The sequence below is a fragment of the Vitis riparia genome, chromosome 7 (genome assembly GCF_004353265.1).
Source record: "Vitis riparia cultivar Riparia Gloire de Montpellier isolate 1030 chromosome 7, EGFV_Vit.rip_1.0, whole genome shotgun sequence".
NCBI classification, from domain to species: domain Eukaryota; kingdom Viridiplantae; phylum Streptophyta; class Magnoliopsida; order Vitales; family Vitaceae; genus Vitis; species Vitis riparia.
Window position 1 is genome coordinate 11014297 of NC_048437.1, and position 17436 is coordinate 11031732.

Sequence of the window (17436 nt, forward strand, 5' to 3'; positions counted from 1 at the left end):
TCAAAGGTAATACAAACTTAGGTTTTTATTTTATGATTTTATTTTTTCATATGAGCGTATGAAAACATACTTTTCCCTTAAATTTTAAATTAACAATCCAAGCATGATAAAATACCCATTTTCATAATAGCTAAAAATGTCACAAAAATTCAAAAAAAAAAAAATCCAAAGAAATTATTCTTTTAGGGTCTTAATTTCAACATTTTTCCACGTTTGCTAAAACTCATAAAACAAGATTACTACATAAATTTGCATAATTGCCATCTTTTGCACTAATTATATAGATTAACAATAGAAAAATACAACTGAACATTTTTTTTATAAGGCTTTTAAATTACATCCTTTATATATAAGAAAATAGGAATATAAAAGTTAGGAATGACAACGAGGCGAGTTGGGGACAAGTTGCCCCATCCCAACCTTGTCCCAATTATTCAAAATAATTCTTATCCCCTATTCTATTAAAAAAATTAAACCAGACCAAGTGGGATAGGTATGAGAAATTCTCATACTTGTCCCACCTCACCTCGTCCCATTTAACTTTTTTTTTTGAAATTTTTTTAATTTTTTCAAATTATTTAAAAAATTTTAAATTACATTAAAATAAATATATTTTATAAATAATTAAATTATTATATTTTATATAACTTATTCTTCAAATTGATGAATGGTAGTTTTTCATTCATACTTTCATTCGTTCATGTACAGGGTATATATAGAGGGTAATCACCATTCTAAGAATGGGAAAGGATGATACAAGGAAATAATAATATAAGGAAATAATAACTAATATCCTAATATCTCAATATTCTTAATGTCTCAATATTCCTAATATCTAAACATTCTTAATATCCCAACACTGAATGACATAAGGAAAGAATGATATAAGGAAAGCATTCCTAATATCTCAACACTCCCCTTCAAGGTGGTGTAAGATGTCACACATGCCCAACTTGTCTAAAAATTTTGAGAATACTTGACTTGAGACAGCTTTGGTGAGGATATCGGCCAATTGATCTTCTGATCGAATCTTAGGCAATTCCACAATCTTATCATCCAACTTTTCCTTAATGAAGAATCTATCCCCCTCGACATGCTTTGTACGATCATGTTGTACTGGATTATGAGCAATGTCACATGCGGCTTTATTGTCACAAAACAATTGGATTACTTGCCTAGATAGGTAACCTAAATCCTGTAAAAGGAGTCTTAACCATAATGCCTCACAAAGTCCTAGAGTCATACCTCTAAATTCCGCTTCTGCACTTGAACGAGTGACGATATTCTGCTTCTTACTTTTCCATGTCACAAGATTACCACCTACAAAGGTAAAGTAACTAGATGTAGATCGCCTATCATCCACTGCACCGGCCCAATCAGCATCAGTATATACTTTTATACTCTGATGATCAACATTTTTTGCAAACAAAATTCCCTTCCGAGGAGCATTCTTCAAATACCTCAAAATACGCATGACTGCATTCATATGTTGCTCTCCAGGATTATGTATGTATTGACTCACTACACTTAAAGCATAAGCAAGATCTGGTCTTGTATGAGCTAAGTACATTAATCTCCCCACAAGTCTTTGGTATCTTCCCTTATCGGTTGATACTTGATTAGACTCAACACATAATTTCAGACCTTCTTCTATTGGTGTATTAACAGGTTGACATCCTGACATTCCAGTCTCCTGTAAAATATCTAAGGCATACTTTCTTTGAGACAGAAAAATTCCTTCACTTGATCGAGAAACTTCAATCCCAAGAAAGTATTTCAGAGGACCTAGATCTTTCATTTCGAATTCTCTAGATAGATAATTTTGCAGAGCTTTTCTTTCTTTAGGATCATTCCCTGTAACTACCATGTCATCCACATATACAATGAGTGTCGTAATCTTACCATGTTGCTTTTTCAGGAACAAAGTGTGATACGAATTACTTTGACGATAGTCAAAAGCTCTCATTGACTTTGTGAACCTTCCAAACCATGCTCTCAGGGATTGCTTCAAGCCATACAATGACTTCTTCGATTTGCACACCTTCTGACATTGCTTTTCTGACACCATGCATCCTAGTGGAAGATCCATATATACTTCTTCAGATAACTCGCCATGCAGAAAGGCATTTTTCACATCGAACTGTTGTAATGGCCAATCTAGGTTTGCAGCTAAAGACAGTAATACTCGAACTGTGTTGATCTTAGCTACAGGTGCAAATGTCTTTGTGTAGTCAATTCCATAAGTTTGAGTGTACCCTTTTGCTACCAATCTTGCTTTAAATCGTTCAATACTACCATCTGCCTTGTACTTCACAGTATAGATCCAACGACACCCAACTGGCTTCTTTCCTGGTGGACATTCTACAAGTTCCCATGTTTCATTCTTTTGCAATGATTTCATCTCTTCATTCATGGCTGTTTTCCACCTTGGATCAGCTAAGACTTCCTGCACACTGTTAGGAATAGCTATAGTAGATAATTGATTTACAAATGACTTATTTGATTCAGATAAACGATGGTTAGACACATAGTTGCTCATGGGATATTTGACTTTGGTAGACAATTCGGGTTCATATGTGGGTTTAGGAATACCTCTATTATGACGGTGTGGTAACCGTTTCATGAATGGATTGGGTTCCAAATTAAGAACACCCTCAACAGATGATGATTGGTTTGGTATTTCAGTGAAGACATCTTCGGACCCAAATTGTTGACCACTCATATCCAACTCACCCGCTTCCTGGTTCACTAGTTCAGATTGTCCAGATTCCTCCTCCTTAAAGATATGATAATCATAATCGAGAGTCCGAATTTCCTTATGGTACTCCCCCTGAAGTTCAGACTCGGATGAAAAATACATTGAATCTTCATGAAACACCACATCCATTATAATAAACATTCGTCGAGTTGGAGGATGGTAACATTGATATCCCTTTTTGTGGAATGCATATCCAACAAACACACATTGCAATGCATGGGAAGTTAACTTGGTGCGTTGGTGTTTGTGTAGATGCACAAATGCCACACAACAAAAACACGAGGAGGTAGATTTGGGACGGTTGGGGCAACTATGGCATTAGTAAGAGCTTGGAAAGGTGTTTGGAAGTTAATTGAGCTAGAAGGTACCCGATTGATCAAGTATGCGGCAGATGTGATTACTTCTCCCCAATAAGATATCGGTATTTTTGCTGCTATCAAGGAAGCACGAACAACCTCTAACAAGTGTCGTTTTTTCCGTTCAGCGACTCCATTTTGCTGGGGTGTATTGGAACAAGTAGTTTGATGAATGATGCCATGTCCTTCCAAATACTTTTGAAGATCAGAACTCTGATATTTTCCACCATTATAACTACGCAGAACCCGAATCTTTGCATTGTACTGAGTTTCAATCATTTTATGAAATTTTTGAAACAACAAGTTCACTTCATCTTTGGTCTTCATCAAGCATAACCATGTCATTCTAGTACAATCATCAATAAAAGTAACAAACCAATGCGAACCACTCAAAGTTGGGACTTTGGATGGGCCCCAAACATCAGAATGTATAACCATAAAAAGAGACGAACTTTTATTCAAAATTAATGGAAACGAAGCACGATGGCTTTTAGCCAATTCACAAATATCACAACGGAAACCAGAAATATCACTCTTTGCAAACAAACTAGGAAACAATTTTTTTAAATAACCAAAGGAAGCATGTCCCAAACGTCGATGTCATAACCAAATTTCAGACTTTTTCTTCTCCCCCTCAGATCCATCTACCATCAAGGCTTGTCGCAACTTATTTGAATCCTTTGATTGCAAGTCCAAATAATAGAGTTTTTCCTGCTTAACACCACAACCAATCGTCTGTCTTGTTTGGATGTCCTTAAAAACACAAAATTCAGGCCAAAAAATGACAACACAAGATAAGGCTGCAGTGATTTGAGAAACTGACAAAAGATTGTAATTTAAGGATGAAACAACTAAAATAGAATCCAAATTCAAAGTATCGGTAAGAGTTAAGGATCCTTCCCCAATGACTAAGGTTGTTTTACCATTGGCTGTGGAAACAATTTTTTGTGAGGAAGGTCTAAGGGGTGAGACCTGTCTAGAATCAAAAGTCATATGATCTGTAGCACCAAAATCAATTATCCATGCACTATTAATAACAGGTGTAGAAGTATTTAAAAACTTACCACCATAATCTGTAGTGGCTACCAATGCAGAGGCTTTCTCATCAACATTAGCCTCTGTTTTTATTTCGGCAATAGCTGCAGTCGAGGTTTTCTTGGAATCCTTCTTCCGTTGATCACGATTGTGATCCCACTAGTCTGGATATCCCACAATTTCAAAGCAACGACTCTTGGTATGACCAGTCTTATTGCAGTGAGTGCATTTGAAGGTTGACTTATCAATATTAGGGTATGTCTTAAGATGGTTGGTCTTGGATTGGTCTGGCCAATTTTGGGTTGATTGTTGTCGAACTACCATAGTTGAGGTGTCAGGGTTGTCAGATTCTGCTTTCATACTAGCATGACGTTCTGCCTCTCGTTGAATCAGTGCATAGCATTCTTCCAAATTGGGAAGAGGATATTTGTGTAGAATCTCTCCTCGAACTTGCTCAAAGTCACCACCCAATCCAGCAAGAAAGATGTGCACCCGTTGTCGTTCAATGGATTTCCGGTATGCTGCAATGTCCTCAGGGTCTTTCATGACTACCTTATCCCGATGATCCAATTCGCAAAAAAAATCAGTTAACTCTCCATAATATTCAAAAAGAGACCTGTCGTTTTGTTTGGCAGTGAAGGCTTTTTTATTCAAAGTGAAAATTTGTAATTCATCACTTCCATCATAGAAGGCTTTTGATAATGCACTCCAAATTTCTTGAGTGGTAGGTAAGCGTAAGTAACGCTTCATAATTTCTGGACACATGGACATTAACAACCATTTCTTCACCTTTTGATTCTCAGCATACCATTTTTCGTATCCATCTTCTAACTCTTTTGGTAGATTTGTCTTACCTCGAATGTAGGAAAGTTTTTCCCATTCGGCAATATGCATCTCCACGAGTTGTGACCAAATGTCATAGTTTGATTCAGTCAAAATAATTCCTGGATTGAAAGTACCTTCAAATTGAAAAACAATAGTATTTTTTTCACTCATTTTTTTTTTCTCTCTCGCAAAAGAGGGACAATGGTTGGCCTTACTAACAAAATATCCAGGATTTCAATTCCATGGCTCTGATACCATCTTCAAATTGATGAATGGTAGTTTTTCATTCATACTTTCATTCGTTCATGTACAGGGTATATATAGAGGGTAATCACCATTCTAAGAATGGGAAAGGATGATACAAGGAAATAATAATATAAGGAAATAATAACTAATATCCTAATATCTCAACTTTCCTAATATCTCAATATTCTTAATATCTCAATATTCCTAATATCTAAACATTCTTAATATCCCAACACTGAATGACATAAGGAAAGAATGATATAAGGAAAGCATTCCTAATATCTCAACACTTATTTTATTGAAAAGTTTTTTTTTTATTATTATTATTATCTATGTATTCAAAATAGGAAAATTAAAATTAAATTAAATTAATTTTATATATAATTAGGGTGTGACAAAGCAATATCCGAACGTGTTCCAAACTCATCCCAAGTTTAAAAAAAAAACATCTCAAATTCATCTCAAATTCGTTTATTTAAATTTCAAATATGTCCCTTAGGGATAAGGTGAAGATACTTGAAAATAACTTGTCTCATTGTCATTTGTAATAAAAGTAAATGAAAATTTGACTTTTAATTTATATGATCCTCCTTTTCTATTCAACAAAATTTCATAGTTATCAAATTATTTGCTCCAAATCATTGTCATAATTTTAAATTCTATTTTAAATTGAAATTTTGATAAACATTATTTATTGATTATCCAAATAATTGATTATTTAATATAATATATAAGTCCTTCTTTTTTAAATTCATTTTATGTAGGATTTTGAGTATTTTTATTATTTACTATTTATTTAACAAGTCCCTAGCATAAATAAAAAAAATACTTCTTAAAAAAGAATATAATTAAGAGAGATTTTTTTTTTCAAAATAAGGAATTATTTTATTGAAAACAATGGCAAAGCCATAAATTTTGGTAGGGGGCAAAATAAAAAATTTGTGTATTATAATAAATATAGATAGATTTTCATATTTTAGAAGTGATAGCACTGATATGATTTAATAAAATAAGTAATTATTGATATTACTTATAGAAAAAGAGGAATTTATAATATGATAAATTAAATAACAAAAATATTAAAAATATTGATAAGACAGTTTTAGATTTTATTAAAAGTTTATAAAAATATCCAAATAATATTTCTAAAAAAAAAATTAAACATAGTAGAAAATTTTACTAAAATATTTTTAAGAAATATTTTACTAGAGAAGCTTTAGAAAAAATTTATAATCTCATTTATAATTTTTTTTAAAAAAAATAATTAAATATAAATTCCTGTGATAAAAATTTTATTTAAAAGTTGTCTATGGTATAAATATAATATCATCATTAAAATTTTGGTTGTCAATTTTAGTAGTTTGTTAGAGGGGCAAGCTTGTATTTTTACTTTTAATAAAAATAAAAATTGAGGGTGGCGTGTGCCGCCCGCCTATAGAGGCTCCGCCCCTGGTAGAAAATATACATTTAGTATCTATTCGCTTAAACCCACTAAACCCTTATAAAATCCCTGACTTTCAGGTGTGCAGATTTTTCTGGGTTCCTTGCAAAATTTCCAGAGAAATCTCCTTACATGGCGGCTCGGCTCGGCCTCCATCTCAGATCTCATCTTTTGCGCAGCGCCGTATTATTCCAGTCCTCCCTTCGCCGCCAACCTCCGGTCTTCGCCGTGATCGAATCCCCGGCGTCGACTTTGTCCAATGCTCTTGTCATTGACTATCCGTTCACCGCCTCTGGCGTCCGGTTCTTCTCTACTGGCGGTCGGCGCCGACCGGTCCGGTCTAAAAATATCGACATCGGAGCGCGAGCTCGGCAGATCCAGAACCGGCGGCTCTGGACCTATTCCCTATCCATCGGCAGCGCCTCCGCGCTCATTGTCCTAGTCTTGTACCAATTTCAAGATCAAATGGTGTTCTACGTGACTCCTACTGATGCTCTGGAGGACTACGCTAAGAATCCTTCCAAAAACAAGTTCAGATTGGGCGGTTTGGTGCTCGAAGGCAGCGTGAAGCAGCTGGTGTCGTCGCCGGATATGGAATTCGTGGTCACAGATCTGATCACTGACATTTTGGTACGGTACGATGGGGCCTTGCCGGACTTGTTCCGTGAGGGACATTCGGTGGTGGTGGAAGGGTTTGTGAAGCCATTCACGGATGAAATCCGGAAGGACGAGTCAGCAAGGAGTGTCGCCGGGAAGGCGAGAAGCATGGATTGTTATTTTCAGCGATTGAGGTGCTTGCAAAGCATGATGAGAAGTATATGCCTCAAGAAGTGGCAGCGGCTATAGAGAGGAATAAAAAGAAACTTGCGGAGATGGCTGAAGAGGGGGAGACAGCTACAAGCTCATAGATTAATGGGTATGATTTGATTTTCTTGTTTCTGAGCCGTACCCAATTCTGATACTCGAATACATACTTTACCTGAGGTTTCAAGTAAAGATTTTGTTGTTGTAATGCAACATTAATAATTCTTTATTGGTGAATTCTGTGGTATGGATAATGAATAAATCTGATCAATGATCAGATATTGATGATGTCGTTCTATGCTTGAAAGTTCAGGGAAAAGTACTATTTTTTTCCATCTTCAGATTCTGTGATGGTTTTAGATGAGAGGCATTTTCTGTGTCTGTTCATCTTCTTTGTTAAGATGAACAGGAACCTCTCTGGCTTAGCCCAATTCCGCATTCAAGCATAAGATTTTTAAAATTTTCGTCTTCTTTCTTTTCTTTGCTTTTCTTAGCAACCAAACACGGTGCTTGTGGTAACCATTGGGAACATGGATACGTTGGTTTTAATGATTTTGGATTGAACCGTTGAGGATTAGCTAGAATGTTATTTCTGACAATAAACTCCTCGGGTATTTCTGAGGATAAACTCCCTGGGTATTTCTGACAATAAACTCCTTAACGTGAATCAACTTAACTAACCTAGAATCCTAGATTAGGCATCCTTTCCTATTTTGGAGGACTATTTTGCGTAGATACTACCTGTTTGGGAAGTGTTTCTTAGAACTGTTTTTTGTTCTTTAGAACAGGAAACACAAAAAACATATCCTTTTACTTATCAAAAAAAAAAAAAAAAAACACAAAAAACATGTTTGGCAAGGAGTGTACTCCCTGTGTTTTTCTTATTCCCAGAACCTTTGTGTGAGAACATTTTAGAAGTATTTTCACCTGGTTTTTTGCACTATTTGGACGAAAAAAAAGTTTGTTCTCCGTGTTTTCAAAAGAGTGTTCTTTGTTCATACCTCCCTTTCTAATCTTGAGAGCTCCATACAACTGATTAGAGAGAGAGCAATATTTTCCATGAAATTTCTCACCCTTTTACATATGATGGACAATCTGGAAAGGATAATTTTATTTTTATTTTTAAAAAAAAATTAAACTTCATGGCTTCCCAACTCAAAAGGTTGCCACTGCATGAGTATTTTTATGAATTTTGAGAGAGATAGAGAACTTTCTTGAGTGTTTTTGAAGTTTTAGTCGGAGACAGTTGAGTTTTTGGTTGTTTTGGAGGGTGAATTTTTCTAGGCTTTTTGATATTTTTAGAGAGATTTCTTGGGCCTATGAAGATTTTGGGAGGGAAAGTTTTATTTTTATTTTTAATGTTTTTGGAGAGAGGCTTTGTTGGTTTGTGAAGAATCTTAGTGTGAGAAAGATGTGAGAGGAAGAATCTTTAGGCTATGTTTGGTTCTTGGAAAATGCTAGGGAAAGGAAAAAAATTGCTGAGGAAAATCGGTTTCTTTAGTTTGGTTGATATGGAAAATATGATGGGAAAAAACTGGGACGAAAAATGCTAAAGAAAATATTAAAATATTTTCCATACCAATTTTCTTAAAAATTAGAGAGGGAATATATGAAAGAAAAGGGGAAAATTTATTGAGCTCAACCCTTTTCTTCACCAAGATTCTTGTTTACTGGCACTCACTTCCATCTATGGCTTCCCACCACTGTCGACCCTTTCGATGGCCACCACCATCAGTCTAACCGCCTTCCAAAGCCTTTGAATTGTTGCTGCTGTGTGTTTGGTGCCACTGTGATGTGCATCTACCCTTTCTTCATTAAAACGATTCTTGCCCTAACTTCTTGTTGTTTTGCCTCTTGAGATATGGTTTGATTTGATTGTTTGACTTCAATTTCTTTTAATGATTGACTATTGTAAGATAATCCTTGTTTTTCTGGTCTTGAGATAGGTTTTGGCTCTTAAGCATGATTTTTGTTTTTAATTTTTTTTATCTTATATATATATATATACAAAGAGAGAGAGAGAGAGAGGGAGAGAGGGAGAGAGGGAGAGAGGGAGAGAGGGAGAGAGAGAGAGAGAGAGTAGAATTCCAAATTTTTGTTCTTGGTGTGAGGGATTTACTTTAGAAAATGCTCTGTTCCCGAGCATAAACAGGAAATAATCAGGAATTCAGAGCCATTGATTGAAGAAGAGCCATAGAAGCCTTGCATAGAACATTGAAGAACAACATGAAGAACATTGCTGTTGCAGATGAGATTCAAGGAATTGATTTTACTAATTGGTTGAAAACTACAGTTTCAGAAAGAGATTTTGTTGTGATGAAGATGGATGTGGAAGGCACTGAATTCTATTTGATTCTGAGGTTGATACCAACAGGAGAAATTTGTTTTAATTGATGAGATTTTCCTTGAATGTCAGTACAAAGATGGCAAAGATGGTACCCTGTTCAGAGGAGTTCCAAGTTTCAAAAGACTTATGGCCAATGCTTGACCTATTTTCTTCTCTTAATTAGAAAAAGTAGAGCTCTTGTGCATCAATGCTTGGTGATGGACTGATGGGCAAAGGTAAATCTTCATGTAACATTCTTTTAATTTTGTTCCTCATAAATTTGGTTCATTTTTAGGTGAAGAATTTTTTTCCCTGTTTCTCTGTTCTTTTTATTTGTTACAGTTACAAAAGAAAATTCAGTTGTGGAATTGATTAAATTGAACAGCTTGCTTCAATAACTTTTTTACTCCTTACCATGCTTGAGCAATCTTAATTGACCACAAAAGAACACAAGGGATGAAAACAGGTTTACAGTAGTCTTGAGCAATCTTAATTCAGGTTTACAAAAGGGATGAATTCTACTTTTTTTTGTTGCGGTTTATTTTGGGCATTATTCTGTATTCTTTATGAGTAGGTTTATGTTTTCGTTATATTTGGGAATTGGGAGAGTGGAGTCGTGAGTTCGAGATTAATTCAAGATGTAGAATCTGGAGATCTTGAATTGATTGAGGAATGAGCTTCTGGATGCTTAATTGCTGTGTATGGTGCGGCAGCAAATAAGCATGTTTCTCAAAGTTGGTTTTTTTAATCATTTTTTCCTTTTAGAGAAAAAAAAATTAGGGTTTTCAGAAGTTTTAGTAAGAGAAAGTTGAGAAGTTTTAGTAAGAGAAAATTGTTCTCTTGCTTATGTTAGATGCTAAAGAGGGAGAAAGACTTGTTTCTTCATAGTAATGAATTTAGAGAGAGAATGGGAGCCATTGTGAAGTTCTGATAGAGTAACTTTTGAGGGGTGTTTTTTTTTTATTATGTGTTAGTGAATTTGTAAATTTGTGTTGATTGCATTAGTAAATGTGTATTATTTAGTGAAAACATATTTTAGTAGGTTGCATTTATGATGTATAAAGGGATTTCAAAAATATTGAAGAGCTTACCACTATGAGTAAGAATAATGAAAACCCAAATTAAAAAAGTGAATGATTAAGATGTTACAAGTTAGAGATTTGTTTAATAAATTTAAAAAGTATACAAGTCATTTTTAAAATGGATATATTTAAAAAAAAAAATTAATGAAGTGTAAGTTTAAAAATTATTTATATTTATAACATTAATTTACTTGAAAAACACTACATTTAAAAAAAAAACAACATCCAATTTTTTTCTTTTACTATTTTTATTAGTTCAAATAAACATGTATTTTTTATGTTGAGAATAAAAAATTATTTTTAAAAATTCAATTTCTAAACACTATTTTATTTTTGAAAACACCATAAATTAAATACTTTACAAAACTGAGCCTAGATTTCTCTATTTTCTCTTTCTTTTTTTTTTCTTCTTCATTTCTATTTTTTTTTCTCTATTTATGAGTTGATATTGTAAGATTGGGTCTTTTGCCATATGGCATCATGATAACTATTTAGTATTTGCATCTCTTTATGTAAACAACTAAGTGATTACTATAAAGAACTAAGTGATTACTATGCGATTAGGAGGTAATCAACTTTTGTGAATTGGTGTAACATGTGCAAGAGGGGTAAAAGAGAGGCTGATTTTGCTAACCATTTTTCTAATGCATTGTTCTACATCTTTGGTCACACACTTAAGTGTTTCTTAAACTCACGTACTATATTTAGACAACTCAAACCACTTGAAGTTGCCAAGTCAACCTTTTCATCTAAGTTACTTGACTTGGAAGCTAGAATGCAAAAAGAAAGCAACACTTAGAAGATGAAACTTGTATGGCATTGAAATACTTTACAAGGCTTTTGTAAGCTTAAGTGCTTGGTACCTTGGTCAAGTGAGAATACCACTTATTTATATGCATCAAGAGAACTCTCTGAAACCCTCAAAGGTTCCTTAAATCTCTAGACTTCTCAAGAAATCCCTAAACAAATGCTATGTATGTATAAGGTATGTATAAGAGTTCCCATGAACTCTCTAGAAAATTCCACAATACTCCACTTTTTCTTATCCATGTGTGGAGATGTATGGATGCCTCTAAACTTCTCTAGAATTCTATACACTTCTCCATTGTAGAGGTGTGTAGATGTCTCTAGATAGTTCTAGAAGCTTCCCATTTCTTATAAAAGCTTAAGTGAGGGATCATTTAAGTAGGTTGTGTCATTTTCCCCCACCAATGCTATAGACGTCCTCGACTTTCTTTTTGTGGTACACCTCTCAATCAACACTTGAAATTGCTAGAAATCTCAGATTGCTCCATTCCCTAGCCTCAGATATAGTAAGGTGCATGCATCTGACCTAGGGCTCCTTAGATCCTAATCAAAACAAAAACATGGCATTTAAAAACCAATTATATATTTGATCTTGAGAGAATTAGAACCTTACCTAGATCGGGATGTTCCTAGATTAATTCCAAATTGTAGAAGATGTTGATAAAGAATTCGAAACCATAGAAAACTTTGAGAAGGTTGTCTATCTGATGTTCTTCCACCTGATCATACCTTACGTGGTACAAAGTATGAGAAAAATGTGGGTTTTTCTCTCTAGAAGGTGGCTAGGGTGTATCTCTAGAGACTCTTTTTGGAAGAAGATAGAAAAAAGTTTAAAGCCCTAATCCCTAAGGGGATATTTATAAGGTTCTCTATGGGTTTAAATGACTTGAACCTAAATTGGGCTTAGGTCACTTAATTCAACCCACTTGAGACCTAATTAATTAATTTGCCTTATTAGGCTCTAAGTAATTAATTAGCTTAGTCCAGAAAGACAATTCATATGATTTAGTGCAATCTTACACTCTTACCAAAACACTCTTATGCACATTTATGAACTTGAAACCTAAATTCCTAAAAAATAAATGTGTCACCATGAACTAGGAGTTTAAGTAGGGACCATTAGAACCAATAGGAAAATATTGACTCCTTTAGAATCCAATTATGAAGTTAATTACAACGAGGTGAAGATTAGGTTCGTGTCTTACTATCCACTACATACAAACCCCCCATAAACGGGTATCTGTAATCTAACAAGGTAGTGTTATCACCTATTAAGATTACCTTTCCAATAATTGAGTTACAGATCCACCTTTTATGTGATTAATTGACATACTCGAGCTCTAAGGAACATATGTCAAATTCCACTAAGTGAAATGTTAGTCTTCCTGATCACATATCTTTTAGATCACCTAAGAGGACATACTGTCTAAAATATTTGTTGTCATCAACCTCCATTAATAGTGATTCAATCTATAGGGATATATGACCACATTTGGGTCTTATCGTAGGTCAAAACCTTCTATTGATTTTGGCACATACTCAATATCCTTTCAAAGTTGAGAGTTCATATAGTATAGTAGCTTAGTGAATCATAAGAACTAATTATCTTACATCATAATTCACCATAGGTCTTGTCCAATGTGTAATCATACACACTAACGCACTCACCATGGGAAACCCATCCTCGATGACCAAGACAAGTCATCCCTCTAATCAAGGGGTAGTGTAGTACAATCTCCATTGGATTTTCCAAATCCATGAACCAACTGTGAACAACTAATCATCTTGTAAAGAACTTATGACTTATGTTCTCTATTCAACTCTATGGGTGAGATCGTAAGCTGATCATATATTCCATGGGTTATTGTTGATGGAAGCTTGTAGCAGTAAATATTCTCAATAGAGGCACCATGATATCTAATGAGATTAAAGCAAAGTATTCCCTTAGGTGATCTTAAGGAGGTGTGTTAAAGTAAATTATAGTCATAGTAATTCCTCAAGTGTAACTTGACATAAGCTCTTTGTGAGCTAAGATATGTCAATTGATCCCATAATAAGAGGATTTATAACTCTAAGATAGTATGGATAGTCTTGAAAAGCTGATAAATTTCACCTTGTTAGATTGTGGACATTAGTTCATAAAGATATTGAATGCAATGGATAGCAAGTCATAGACCCAAACACTTAGTATTTCATTATTTACATAGGGTACTATAGTGGAATTAATCCTCTATAGTGACATGTTGAAACAACTTCATAATTGGACTATGAAGGAGCCAGTGTTGTCCTATGGGCCTTAGTGGTCCTCGCTCAAGCTCATATACCTTGATGACATGACCTATAAGGATTAGAATAGCTCTTGGTTCACTTGTATGCATAAGAGTGGTTTGGTAATTACGTAAAGTTACATAGGAGTTAGTGAATAAAGTCTTTGGATTGGGCTAATTAATTAATTAGATGACCCTATTAGGTTAATTAATCAATTAAGACTCAATTTGGGCTCGATTAAGTGACTCAAGCCCTTGGTGGGCTCAAATCACTTTAAGTCCACTTGAGGAATTCTATAAATACCCCTTTAGGGGTTAAGGTTTTCAAGTGAACCATCTTCCACCATCCAGAGAGAAAAGAGTCATAACCTTCACTCTCTATACCTCCCAACAGTTGTGTACCAAGTGCAAGGTTGAATCATCGTGGCGGAAGATCATGGGTCTATGAGACATCTTATGACCTAGTTCAAATTCTTCATCACACGAATTCGATTTAGGAACATCCCAATCATGCACCTAACCTAATCCTAGGATAGGAAATAGAGTGATCTAGTTTTCCCTACAATTGGAATCAGAGCCATAGGTTAGTATAACATTTCTAGGATGTGCTAATCTTCATTTTGTAGGATGTTTTATTTATCTCATGCCTTAAGGGATAAATTATATGCATGACACTATTATTTGTGACTGATAAATTATATGTTCTGGTTGTTTTGTTTTTTTGTTTTTTTACTTTAAATAGGTTGTAAGCTCATTAAAAGAGGTATAGGATTTTTCTTGTTTGTAAAAACCTAATTTTTGTTCATAGAATGGGATGTAAGTTTCAATTTGAAAGAAGCATAGGATTTTATTTTTTTAATGTAAAGTTTTTTTTTTTTTCATTCATTGTAACCCATGGAACACTTAAAAGTAATTTAGATGATCACGAGATGCTCTTGGATAGTCCCTGATTGAAAATATGAGTTTTTTTTTTTTTTTTTTGAGAAAATGGTTGTCAAAGATGCAGAAAACTAGCTCTCAAATTTTAGAAAATTGCAAAAGTGCTTGAACAGCTAGATTAGTGTAGGAAAACCTAGATCTCTCATTTTCCCATGCCCAAATTAGGTTAGGAACATGAAAAACTTCCTAAGGCTTTCTAAATCCAACGCGCAAGAGGAAAAAATAACATTTTAAAACTTAAACAAGATTTAGAATGTGCAATAGAAATCAATACCTAAGATTTAGATGTTTCCAAATTTGTTCCACGCGATGAAGATTGTTATTGTAGAAAGTCTCGTAGACCTAAAGTATTATGTTTGATGACTCGAACCACGACTTTGGCACACTTCTGATGGGAGAAATAATGGTCAAGAGGAGGAGAAGGGGGGGAAGGAAAATAAAGAGAGAAAGCGTGTGTGTGTGTGTGGAGGCTATGACTTTCTTTCTTTCTGGAGGTGAAAGACAACTCTATTGAAAAGCTATAGAATCTTAACCCATAAGAGGGTATTAATAGGGTCCCCATTGAGCTTAAGTGACTTGAGCCCACTAAGGGCTTAGGTCACTTAATCCAACCTAGAACAAGTCTTAATTGATTAATTAACAAAATATGGTCTACTAATTAATAAATTAACTCAATCTAGAGACTTTGTTCACTTACCCCTATACAGCCTTGCATAGTTACCAAAACGCTCTTATGCACAAAAGTGAACCTGTGACCAATTCAACCCTCATAACTCATGTCATCATAGTATATAAGTTCAAAACTGAGACCACTAAGACCCATAAGAGTACTAGCTTCCTCAAAATCCAATTTTGAAGTTGATTCAACATTTAACTACAGAAAATCAATTGCACTTCAATACCCTATGTAAATAACAACAGGACACTATGTGCTTAGGTCCATGACCTACTATCCATTGCTTTCAGTCTCCCCATGAACTGGTATCCTAGTTTAATAAGGTGATAGCTATTAACTTTTCAAGACTACCTCTATCATTCTTAAGTTATAAATCCTCTCTATTATGTGTTCAATTAATATATCTTAGCCCTCTAAGAACATATGTCGAGTTTTACTTAAGAAACTACTATGGTCATAGTTTACATAAACACACCTTCTTAGAATTACCCAAGAGGACACTCAGTTTTAATTCCATGAAATATCATGGTCTCTATTGAGAACATCTATTGCTACTGACTTCCATCAACAATGACTCAATCCATAGGGAATATATGATTAACTTACAATCTCACTCGTAAGTCAAAGTCACTGCTAACTTTAGCACAAGCTCAATACTCTCTCAAGGTTAAGAGACAACACAATGAAGCAACTTGGTGAAGTCATGACTACTTGATAGCCTTAAATCATAACTCATAATAGGTCATGTCCAATGTGTAACCATATATACTAGTGCACTTATCATAAGAAACTCATCTTAATGGCCAAGACCAGTCATCCCTCCAATTAGAAAGTGGTGCACTAAAACCTCTAATTGATTGTTTAAGCTCATGAACTAGCTGTGAACAATTCATTTATTAGCAAGGAACTCGTGCAACTCTTAATGCCCCAAAGTCAGGTACAATGTAAAAGATATAAACCAAAATGCTTACAAGGTATAACACATGACAATAAGCGAGATAAAAGATTATCAAAACTTTATTAATAAATAAAATCTAGAAGTTTATTACACCATATCATGTTTTTAAGGGTTTTATCCTAATAATTAGAGTTTGAGTGCCTCAATAGCTCGAGCAATGGACATAAGTGCTAGAAGTTACGTCCAATGCTTTAAGCCTTTCATGCGCACCAAAAGCTATTTTTAGCGTTATGACAACTCCTTTGACGGTTTTAAGGTTCTTAAGGGTATTTTGGTCTATTACAAAAGTTATTAACCCTAATTTTTGTTGCAGGTACGTTTAGTATGTTTGGAGTTGGAAAATCCAAATATTTATTTTTCAAATATTTAAGTTATCAAATAAGCAGCAAGAGGCCATGGGATTTTATTTTCTTTTCTTTTATACATATGTTTAATATATTGCATGTGTTAGGAAATATTTGAAAAATATTTTGAAATGTGTTTCAAAATTGGTAATTTTGGATCAATTTTCATGAGGATTTTCCTTTATTTATTTATTTAAGGAATTTTTTGTTGTTATATTGAATCTTAGATTCCTTTTAGAGTTTTCCTATTGGTATGGATTTGAAAGTTCTTCAAGCTCTTCCTCTCTCCCTTTTTTCGCTTCCCCAAAAAGAAAGAGAACAAAACCTAAAGGTAATCTTCCAAGCTCTCCCTTTTTGAGAGAAAAATGATAACACCAAGTCCTTCAGGTTTTCCTCCTTGAGGGAAGGATTATAATTATAAAGGAAAGTTCAAAGATAAGGAATTTTAGCATAATTCATACTTAGCATAGGAGTCCTAATTCAAGTAATAAATATAGTCCTAATTCAAGTTTAGAAAATTCTCATGACGGATAATTTATTTTAGGAAGGTTAACAAAATTATTTTAAAGTAT

The 17436-nt window shown here is 34.2% G+C and overlaps 1 pseudogene; it reads left to right on the top strand.

The window, feature by feature from the left end:
- Positions 1-6679: 6679 nt before the first annotated feature.
- Positions 6680-7761, top strand: LOC117919369 (annotated as a pseudogene).
- Positions 7762-17436: the final 9675 nt, after the last annotated feature.